Source organism: Galeopterus variegatus, unplaced genomic scaffold (genome assembly GCF_000696425.1).
Source record: "Galeopterus variegatus unplaced genomic scaffold, G_variegatus-3.0.2 Scaffold4397, whole genome shotgun sequence".
NCBI classification, from domain to species: domain Eukaryota; kingdom Metazoa; phylum Chordata; class Mammalia; order Dermoptera; family Cynocephalidae; genus Galeopterus; species Galeopterus variegatus.
The window spans coordinates 13,884-25,620 of NW_007730508.1; the positions used below are offsets into that span (position 1 = coordinate 13,884).

Consider the following 11,737-nt stretch of genomic DNA (forward strand, 5'->3'; position numbering starts at 1 on the left):
GGGATCGCAACCCTCGGTGTTGCGCCCGCACCTCGCTCAGCCAGTGAGTGGCCGGTCTGTAGCAGTGCGCCACTGGGCTGGCCCCCGCATACAGAATTTTTAAGGTTCAAGTGCTGAACCCACTTACTTTTCTCCTCAGAGAGTTTATCTAAAAAACAGTTTTTAATTAAAACTGGAGAAGAAATTTCAGCAGCACATTAGGAATTCTATTTTAAAATTTTACCGAAAATAAAAGTAAAACAAGGAGGAAAAATGGCATAGGGAAAAAAATTGGAGAGTGTTATTTTTTTTCCTGTCAGATTTTCCTTGTAGAGTTTTTTTTCAACCAAAGGACAAAAAGTAGCAAAAACAAAAAAACAACTCAGAAGATACATACAGAAAAAATAATACAAGTTAGAAACACCCCAAAACAAACTCAAATGATGACAGTATAAAAATTTACCAACATTCCAGATATCTCTGGGTAAAACAGTTAAAAGTTCAAAACTTTCTCAGCTTAGAGGTTTCTGTATATTATGAAGAAAATACATCGTGAGGTTTCCTTCACAGCATTGATGTGCAGAGTTGTTAAAAAGTGAGACATGGGCACTTATACAATGTCTTACAAAAAACATCACAGAGAAATAACAAGCAATAACAATTTCAGGCAACAAGACCACAGGATAGCAATTAACAAACTATTTAACCTCTTTTTGTTTGGTTGGTTTTTGGTTTTTTAAATATTAGGGATTTATACAAAACACGTAATGAAATGCCCGTGTTATCAAATTACTTCTCACAAGAAACACACTGAAGCTGTAGGAAGAAAGTACCTTTGGAATTTGGCACTACATATTTTCACTTTTTTTCTTTAAAAAAGAAAAAAAGCAGATCACATTTTGCTGAACACAAAAATCTAAATAGTCCACACACACACACACAAATGACATCAATGCTTCACAAGCCAACACAAAACTTATTCTGGAATAGGTTTGTTTTTTTTATTTCCTCATATAAAATTTTTTTTAAGCAAACAACTTTTTTTTAAATTCCTTTTTATTTTCACTCAACCAGTTCTAAACCTGTTTTCAGCAAAGACTATTAATACCATAAGACTCACGATGAAACAAAAACTTGATTCACAGAAGCACCAACATAACACAGTTTACAGTAACCTTACTCCTGTGCATTTAAACAGTATAAAATATAGGTAATTTCATGTGCATTAAACCATGGATTGTCTGTGAGTCAGTTCAGCAAAGAGTGACACGAATAGGTAGGATTTACCCCAAAACAGGTAAATATTTTTCTTATACTAATCTACAAAAAGTGCTTCTAAATATATAAATCTTTATGAGAAAGTGAGCCAACTAAAATGGCCTTATCAAGAAACTTTACACTGTCTGAAAAATGTAAAAACTATTATAGACCTCTATAGACTTAAAATAAGACAATTTTTATCTCAAACTGTTTTGGGAAGTAGTCTGTTAGAAAGCAACATTCTGTGTTCCTGGACACATATTGCTGTTGGTACAATGACCAGGAAAAATGTCAATCCCAGTATAATACTTCCAAGTCTGTTTTTTAAAAAGAAGAAGAAAAACACATTTTTGCTACGGGTTTTTTTTTTCTATAATTCCTTTGTCTAATAATGGATATTGGTCTTGCATGAATGCAGCAATGTTTTTCACATTGACTTCCCAAAATTCATAGCCAGATGATGTCACATGCAAATTTCAAAGGTCAAACTAGATCAAAGGTCAGTAGGAGAACCAAATATGATGTGTGGTCAGAAAGACATCAGAAACAATGACAGCACAATGAAACTTTTTTTCTGAGACTCCACAAGGACATGCTAGGTAAATGATGAACTAATAGGCATGAAGATGTCTGTAGTGGATTGAATTACGTCCCCCAAAAACTACTGAAGTTTTGAAATGACTCCAAAATTTTATGTATTAGAAACTTAGCCCCCACTGTGACTGTTAAGAGGGTGGGAAATCCTATTGTGGTAATTGAAATGTGGAACCTTAATGAGGTGATTAGATTGTAGGACGGTGCAGTAGTGAATGGATTAAAACTGGTGGTCAGGGGCATGGTTCTGAGGGCTTTAAAAGAAGAGGAGAGTCTGTCTGTCTGTCTCTCTGCTCTCTCTGCTTCCACCATCTTGCAATGTGAGACCCCTGGGTCACTGTTGCCACCACCAGATGGACTTTGGACTTCCCAGCCTCAGAAACTGTAAGCAATAGATGTCATTTTTCTTTATAAAGCACCCAGTCCCATGTATTTCGTTATAAGCAACATAAACAGACTAATACAATGTCCTAAGAAAGCTAAAATAAGAGCAGGGAGCCTCTGGGGTTAGGCTCAATAAAGTTTGCTGTTGTTTTTGGAGCGCTTCAGCCATACATTCAAGTGTTTCATGCTGATCTGAAAGCCATTCATAGCCCTAGATAGCAGCTTGTGCAGAGACTGGATTGTCGTGTGTATTAGTCAGTTTCTGTTGCTTATAACAAAACACCTGAAACTGTGTGATTTATAAAGAAAATGAGATTTATTGCTTACAGTTTCTGAGGCTGGGAAGTCCAAAGTCCATCTGGTGGTGGCAACAGTGACCCAGGGGTCTCACATTGCAAGATGGTGGAAGCAGAGAGAGCAGAGACAGAGAGACAGACAGACAGACTCTCCTCTTCTTTTAAAGCCCTCAGAACCACACCCATGACCACCATTTTTAATCCATTCACTATGGCACAGCCCTACAATCTAATTACCTCTTCAAGGCCCCACCTTTCAGTTACTATAATAGGATTTCCCACCCTCTCAACTCTGTCACAATGGGGGTCAAGTTTTGGGGAGACACTCAATCCAAGGCTAAGAAAACCAAAGCGCTTGTTCAGATTAGTCTGTTTGTCAATGAAGACTTTACCAGAGATAACATTTCCAAAAGGTAAGAACATCTGCAGAAAGTCCTGGTCTCCAAACTCTTGTGGAACATGATAGTAAAGAGGTTTGCCCCCTCTGGATCTTCCTTCTGGCTGCAGTGCTCTGCTGCTGCAGCAAGCTCTGGCTGTACAGCATGGGCATTGCGGCTGCCACACACTGCTGGACTGGATTCCTGAATAGGTGTGGGTGAGGGCGTCCATGGTGCCAGCCCTGCCATTCATCAAGCCTGTGGCACCTACCCCTCCATTCAGAGACACCACACTGTTTATGGTACCTGCTGGTGCATTAATATTATTCAGTCCAATGGCAGTCCAGGCAATCCTTGCAGAGTCCATGGAGAGGTCAAGGAATTCATGGCTGCACCAGCAGTGGAGTTGGGGATTGAAGCAGCCACCAGACCTGGGACACATAGTACTTCTGAAGATAGATCGCTGAGAATTCAGCTGCAAACCCCAGGAGAAGCAGTATCTCTGGGAAGAAGCCAAGCACAGACATCAGTGAAACATCACCCTCAGGCTTGAACAAGTTTTTCTTTCTGGCTAAAACTTGTCAGATTCCCTATATATACTCTTCTTTAGTTTTGGAGGCTGGGAAGTCCATGGTTCAGGGAGTGCATCTGGTGAGGGACTCCCTACGGAGTCCTGTGGCAACACAGGGTATCACATAGCAAGAATCTGTATTATCTTTTAATTATCTTTTTCCAGGAATTTTTGAAGTACTCTCATACAGAGAAGCACACTCAAATACACATTGACTGAATCAAAAGTTCTATAGACTATGCTTGCTTTTACTAAAAGCAATATCCTCTCATCTCTTTCATTCTACTCTATTCTGGTCTTCACCTTCTAAAACGATTTTATGACCATGATGGAAAAACTCTGAGATGCCACCAATTATCCTTGGCTCCTTTTACTCACACGTGAGTAATCCCCTCCCCTTGAGTGTAGGTAGGGCCTGTTACTCACTTCTAAGCAATAGAATACAGATGACAAAGGTCATGGAATGTAACCTCTGTGATTACATCACATAAGATTATGTTCTATCTTGATAGGAGTCTCCTTCCCCCAATGCCTTTGATGAAGTGACCGTGTTAGGAAGGCTCACATGGCAACGAACTGAAGCCACTGTGCAGCCACCAGCCAGCAAGAAACTGAGGCCCTCAGTCTTACAGACCATAGTCACCTGTATGCACCAACAACCACATGAATGTAGAAACATATCCTTCCCCAGTTGAGGCTCAGATTAATTCTGAACAACACTTTGGGTACAGCCTTGCGAGACCCTGAAGCAGAAGACCTGGTTAACTGGGTGACTCTTGACCCACAGAAACTGCAAAACAATAAGTGTATGTTGTTTTAAACTGCTACATTTGTGGTAATTTATTTTGCCGAAGTAGACAACTAATACAATAATCCTTTAACTGGTTGTCACTCCCCAGTTTTAAAAAACACTCTCTTAACTGAGGCTACCAGAGGTGAAAAGGGGGATAGGAGGTGGCGATAAATTAGTAAAGGGCCACAAAAACCAATTACATTGTGTAATGTTGAATATACTAATGATCCTGATTTGAGCATCACATATTGTACACAGGTATGGATATTCAATGCTGTACCCCACAAATATGTACAATCAATTATATTTCAATAAGTAAATAAATAAAAATATTCTCTTTATGGTTACTCTAGACATTTTAGTATGCATACTTAATTTGTCATAGTTTAAAATTAATGTCTTAAACATTTTGTTAAGTGAAATAAACCAGGCATGGAAAGATAAATACTGCATGTTCTTGCTCATATGTGGAAGCTAAAAATAAACAAATAAAATTAATGTCTTAAAATGGGCTTCCAATATGCCTGAGTAAGTTTCTAATTGACCTAACCTCCCACAGATAACAACTATAAACTCTGAATAAAATATAAAATATATATACATATATGTGTGTGTGTATATATATATATATATGTTACTTGAAGGAACTGCACATAGAACAAAAGCAGAAAGATTCTGAAAGGTAACTGACACTTGAAAGAAGTAGACGGCATGGCATAAGTTTTCCACTTTTTTCAGTTTTTAGTCTCAGAGCAGGCCACAGTTGGTACCATGTGGTGCAGCTAAAACTCCGATAGAAAACCTGCAGTCTTTCTTGCCTGAAAAACAGACGACAGAATTTGAAATACCACAGACATTGAAAAGTGAGAGGGGGATCCCAGAAAGGAGAGAGCCAGAGACGGGGAGACATAATTTCTGTGTGTGAACTTCGATCAAACCCTGAACCTCGCATACACAGAGCAGACTTTATGTAGCCAGCTAACGATAAAAGAAGTAAATTAAGGCTTGAGCTGATACCCAGGAGACAGTTTGCAGTTTCAGTCTAACCAAATTAACTGTAGGCCAAAGAAGTCAACATTCTTTGGGAAATATCAGAGAACTCAATGTCTCCATAACAAGGATTTCATAACATCCAGTTACAGTCCAAAATTACTTAACATACAAAGAAAGAAAAAAGTGACTCATTCTCAAGAGAAAAAACAATCAACCAAGAGCAACCCCAGAATGACTCAGATGTTGCAATTAGCAGAAAAGGATATGAAAACAACTATTACAACTTTGCTCTATGACATAAATAAAAACGTGCTCACAGTGAATGAAAAGAGAAAAATTTCAACTGAGAAATAGAAACTTTTTTTAAAAAAAGAACCAAGTGAAAATTTTAGACCTGAAAAATTCACTGGATGGGTAAACTTTCCTCTCCATAATGCAAAGACCTCCTTTCTACTTATATGCTATTGTTGTTTTTGACTGAGTTATGTTCTTTAAATGCTCATCATTGTTATTGTTTTATATGGTCATTATTTGTCTAGGTTTATTCTTATATGTATTACTTTATTTGTTAATCACTTCTTCTTATACCTAAAACTTTCCATTTGGAGGTTTTTGGTTTTTTCCCCCCTTCTGCCTGAAGTGCATCCTTTAATGTTTCTTGTATCAAAGGTATGTTGGTCTCGATCTTGATCAATTTTTGTTTGGCAGGATCTGCAGACAATGGCCATATGTCACCAAGCATCTTCATCACGAGCCTTCATCATGCAGGGTGGAAGGGGCACTGATTGTCATCATACCTTTGTGCAGCTCAACCACATTATTAGAAATTACTATTGTAATACCAGATTCACAAACGGACAATCATCAGAAGGGCAATCAAAGTTTGCCTTTGTCGTTTCCCATATTCCCTTTTACTCCTCCCTTCTCTTTCTCACCATACTCCCTGCCCTGAGTACCCAATACATCGATGAGGAACATTTGTTTTCAAAATCACAAATCCTGGAACCCTGAGGCCATGCATTCTATGTCAGTGATCTTCAAACTGAGATACTTGCACCCCTGGAGGAATGTGAACACTTTCCCACAGATGCTTAGGCAAGGGTGGAGCAACAAAATCGATTTCCTATCTCTACTCCCATAGCATTTCCTAAATTCAATCGGAATTCTCATTTCAATAGTCTACATCCCATTTCTCCATTCTAAATCAGACTACTGCTCTGCTCCAGGGTGGAAAGCCCTCCAGGGCATCACACAGAAGGGGAACCTCCCTTAATGATTAATCTAGCCACTATAAAATTGGGGGGATTCCTGTTTTTCTCTAACTTCTCTTAAGAGTGAATCGTGTTGTTAAAAACACACATTTGGATTCTTGGGATAGTCTGAATTACATGTGGTAGATGAATATGATACACTGATGGAGGCTACCTGATGGTACAGATATTTAAGGCCAGGTGGGCCATAATATCACCTGTGTTGCAGCCCTAGTTAAGTCCAGCCTTCAGGTGCCAAACATCAGTGAAAAACCTTCTAGATCCCAGCACCCCAAACATTCAAGTCTTCCCAGTCAAAATCCCAGGTATTGTTATTAGAAACTGTTTTCTGCAATATTTCTACATTTGAGATTTATTAAGTGATTATAATAATGTTACAGTATATTATTAACAATCAATAAGAAGTTACTCTGTTTCATGTATTATCCCAAGCACTTTACATACATTATTTGTTTAATCCTTGTAACAATTCAGTGAAATAGGTAACATTAAGATCTCTTTTTATTAATAAAAACCTTAGGTCCATAAGAGTTTAAGCAATTTATACAATGTCAGAAAGTTCACAAATGCAAGGTCAAGAACTTAACCCAAGTCTGTCTGACTTCAAAGTTCATGTTCCAGGACTAACATACAGCCGGGACTTGATAAAATTAATATAGAGTGACAATTTTTGACATCAGAATGAGTGGTTAGGTAAAAACTCTCTCAGGAGGTTGATATTTAAGCTAAAACATGAGTGGGAGGAAAGAACCAGTCACAAGAAAAGCAGGAAGAGTATTCAGGTAAAGGAAACAGCAAGCACAAATGCCCTGAAGTAGGAACAAGTTTAGTATGTTCCATGGAAAGAAGTAAGGCCAGCACGCTGCAGAGTGGTGGTGAGGAAAAATTGGTATGAGATGAGATCAGGGAGGTATACAGCAACCAGATCACGTAAGCCAGGGAGAAGAGTTAGAATTTTATCCTAAGTGCAGAGGATAGCCATCGGATAAACAACATTATGTAATTTACATGTTTAAAAGATAAGTCTGGAAGTTCAGTGGAGAATGCAAAGTCCGAAAGCAAGATGGGAAACCCCACGTGAATATCTGGAGCTGAGAGTGAAGGAGATCTGGCTCCCTACAGAAAAATTAAGGTACTGTCACTAGAAGAAATGGAAATTGCTGCTAAACATGCAAGTGGCCACTACAAGGACTTAGAGGTGAAGTTGGGGGCCAGCCAGTCAGCTCAGTTGGTCCAGGGTTCGATCTCTGTACCAGCCAGCTTATAAAAAAAAAGAAAAAAAAAACTGAAGTTGCTGGATTGCCGGGTATGTATATTTTAAGGATTTGGGGATCGGCAAATACCCTCCAAAAAAGATTGCACCAGTTTGCATTTCCATGATCAAGGTGATGCTCTTTCCCTGCATTCTAGAAAATTATAGGATTAACAATAAAATAATATTCTTGCCAGTTTGATTGGAGAAATGATACCTCACTGTCATTTGAATTTGATTTTGAATTTGATTGGGGTTAAGTGTTTCAGACTTGGGAGCTGATGAGGGCAACCCAGAGAATCCTTAGGTGAAAACCCAATTATATTGCTCTATTTTGAGGCTGATTACGTGGATTACTACATCCTTCCACTTTCTGTGTCTTTTCAGTATCTAGACAACCATATAATATGATGGGTGGGTTGATCCCTGCTGCCCATCTGTTCCAAATCCTTGATTAGAGAGATTGAAGCCAAGAAAAAAAAGTGATTCTGTCAAGGTCATATAGAAAGTAACAGAGTCAGAACTAGTCACTGAATGTTTTCAACTCTGCCTCTTCCAGCCTCAATACAAAAATCCTCCAGAAATCCAGGCACTTTAGACAGGGAGTATCTCTACTCTTACGGAGAAAAGAATCCAACAGATACATTCTCCGTGAGAGAGAATGTATCCTACCTGCCATACGCCTTAGCCCCAGATAAGAAAATTGTGTTTTGTGATGTCTTGCAGCAAGGATGAAATTATATTCTGCAACTCCTTTCCCTGTGTGGCATTGCATTAAGGTTTGCCATGACTTTTTTTTTTTTTTAATTTCATGAGATTTGGGAGGTAGAAAATGAAGCAGCAGCCATTGTGCTCCGAAGTTTGTTATTGGTGAGAGGTGGTGAGGGACAGATGTGGGGTGTCTGCAGGTTTGGGTTTGTCCTCAGTATTCCCTATTCCAGGACAGTTCTACTTCTCAACTGCCAGCGCTGCTGACCAAACTGATCTCAGTGCTCAGGTTCACCACTAAACACTTCTCTGTGAACGCAACAAACCGGCAATAGCCTAGAAAATCCAACGATCTTCCACAGGCTTCTGCACCAGCTCCCTCAGCTGTCCCGCTGCAGCCCTAGACGTGATTAGCTTCCTCGGTTCAGTCACCCATGTCAGGGCTGGTTAGTGACTATTCTCTGATCCCTTTCAAATCTTTGCTTTCCTAGCTTCTCCCGCAATTGAATAGAGTCTAATTCTTACAACCAATTCCTTACTCCATAATACTGATAATGGTTCTGCTTCCCTGACGGAGCCTTAACTAATACGAGGGTACTTCAAAAAGTTCGTGGAAAAGTAGAATTAAAAAATAACACAATCTTTCCATTATCTATTTTTTTTTGGGGGGGGGGGGGCAGCTGCTGCCATTCTCCTCCCAGCTTTTGCTCCAGATACATCACTTCTCGTTTCAACAGCGACATGAGCCTTTGTGCAGACATTCTTCTGCCTACAGTGCTCTCTGCGAAGGCTGCCCAACCTCCTGCAGTCGTGTCCGTGGCGCCCCCTTGTGGTCCATTAGTTGAGGCGGTTCAGAGCCGGGTGGAAGGAAGTGTTCTCTGTCTGGGACCTCGGACCTTGCTGGCTGACCTCACTGCTGACCTAAATGAGCTCAGGGGTGTGTGGCTCCACACTGTGGACTCGGGGGCGTGGGGGCTGTACCCGTGGCCGTCTGAGGGTAGGTGTGGGTGACGTGTGCTCCGCCTGATCAGAGGGAGTGCGAGCCGGAGAGACCAGGCACCCCCCGCCCGCCCCCATTAGCTTTGCCGACGCAGGACTTGCACTTCACCTTGGGCCGTCTCCAGCCATGAAGCTCCTTTTGCTGATTTTGGCTACTCTCCTGCTGTTGTCTCAGCTAACTCCAGGTAACTTGGACCTCCTTAAGGTGCGGGCAGGATTTGGAGACTGAGGCCTGGTCAGAGAATCCCGAGGGCGGGGAGGATGCCATTCGGGGCCACGTAGAGGAGGTGCCCTCGCCAGCAGAAGGTGTCAGATGTCAGGTAGCAACTACAACATCCAGAGCCCGTCACTCAGACACTCCAACCCTTCTCTCCCTGCTCGGCTCCAGGGAGTATGTGCAGGTGACACAGCCTGTGAGAGGGTGAAAGGGGTGGGCAAGAGCAGGAGAGAGAAGTCAATAGTGGCCCATTTGCAAAATAGTCCCCAGAATCTGGGGTTTGTAAAGGTCGCAGCCACCTTAATGGAAGAAAAAAGCTCATGTTTATTGTTGCTATCTCTTGCCAGGCTCTGTGTTGGGAGCTAGGACCACAGAGATAAATGGCATTGTCCTCGGAGAGTCAATTAAATAGCATTTACAACCCAGGGTGACATGACTGTGATAGAGGGAAGCCAGGGTGGGGTACACACGGGAGAGAACAGCCCAGCCCAGCCTGAGGGTCATCAGAGTCCTCCTGGAGGGATACCCCAAGTCCTGCAAAGTGAGTAGAAATTGGAAAGGAAAGAAGAGGTAGATGTAGGAATGGTGTCCCAGGCAGAGTTGAGCTTATGCAAAGGTCCAGATGTGGGAAAGAGCGTGGTACCTTTGGGGAACTGGCACCAAATGGAAGAATGGGGTGGGGGAGCAGCAAGGGGTAAAGTTGAGGAAGGATTCAAGGTCCAGGTCTTGATGGGCCTTGAATGCCAGGTGAGGGAGCCATGGGCAGGCTTAAGCAGAGAAAGGCCCTTTTCAGACCCGCCCATTCCACCCACGCCAGTGTGAGCTGCCTCCTTCTCACCTGCCAGAAGCTTCTGCCCACCCCAAGGCTGTTGGCTCAGTCAGAATGTGTGAATTTCCTAATCAAACTGACTTCAGTCCTTGTGTCTGCCTGTGGCCCTGAAACGCCACTCACCTGGGGTAGACAGAAAAGCCCAGAATCTGAGTTAGAGCCTGTCCCACCGTTTTCTAACTCTGTGACCCCCAACAAGCAGCTTATCTGCTCATAGTGTCAATTTCCTCTTTTCTCAAACTGTTATAACAATGTCAAGTGTGTAGTGTATTCAGTTGAGAGAACAACATTGAACACACTGAAATTGTGGTGTGCAAAAAAGAAAAACAATAATGTAGCTTCTTATTCATTTATAACACATCTAAACTTTCCCAGGAATTTCCTCCCTGGTGGTGGGACAGTTGGTGGGGAGGGAGGGGCAGAGAAGAAGGCCTAGGGGCTGTGCCTAAACTCAGCTGCTAAATATTTGTCTTTTTCTTGTTTAAAATGGCTTCCAAGTTTATTCAGTCTCTTTTGAATAAATATTCAGTCTTTCAGCATGTCTCCTTTCTTCTATCCCCCTTCTCCCTCCTGGGATAACATCTGCGCTTAGGAGATATTAACTTAATACGTTGTCAATTAATTGATTGGTTCACTCAGTAAATATGGTTGAATGGATTTCATGTCCCAGGCACTGTGATAGGTGCTGGAGGTAGAGCAGTGAACAAAACAGAACAAAACAAGATGAGGAAAGTCTTTGTCTTCTTAATGCTTATAGTCTACTGGAGGACCCAGAGATTTTTTTAAAAATAATTGAATTATACGGTATGTCAGATGGTGAGTAGTACCATGAGCAAAATAGGCAGGAAAGGGGATAGCAATACCAGGAGGAGGTGGGTTTGCCATTTTTAAAGGGTTGACTGTAGAATGGCTTACTGTTACCTGAAGGAGCATAAGGGGTGAGCCATGTGGATATGTAGGAAAGAACATTCAAGCTGGAGGGAACAGCAAGTGCAAAGGCCCTGGGGCAGGAGCATGAGGGGGTGAGGTAGGGCCCTGTGCTGGCCCCTCACTGACCTCTGAGATCATGCCCCTCATTGGGTGCAGTCAACGAGTGTCCTGCTAGCACTTGCTACTGAATCCTACAGCTGATGAAATCTCTTGGCCCTGTTGGGTGCCCCACTGACCCTGCCCTTCATCTCAGCCAGATCTTCTGTCTGCTTCCTAGATTAAAG

At 41.6% G+C, this 11,737-nt stretch overlaps 1 long non-coding RNA gene and 1 pseudogene across 1 annotated transcript in view; one reads left to right on the forward strand and one right to left on the reverse strand.

Annotated features, from left to right (window-relative positions):
- Positions 1 to 2,346: 2,346 nt before the first annotated feature.
- Positions 2,347 to 8,449, reverse strand: LOC103602995 (annotated as a pseudogene).
- Positions 8,450 to 9,375: 926 nt separating this feature from the next.
- LOC103602988 overlaps positions 9,376 to 11,737 on the forward strand; it is an 11,118-nt gene continuing 8,756 nt past the window's right edge. Inside the window, exon 1 of the long non-coding RNA XR_551572.1 lies at positions 9,376 to 9,662. This is a non-coding gene — a long non-coding RNA (uncharacterized LOC103602988). The remainder of the gene's footprint in view (positions 9,663 to 11,737) is intronic.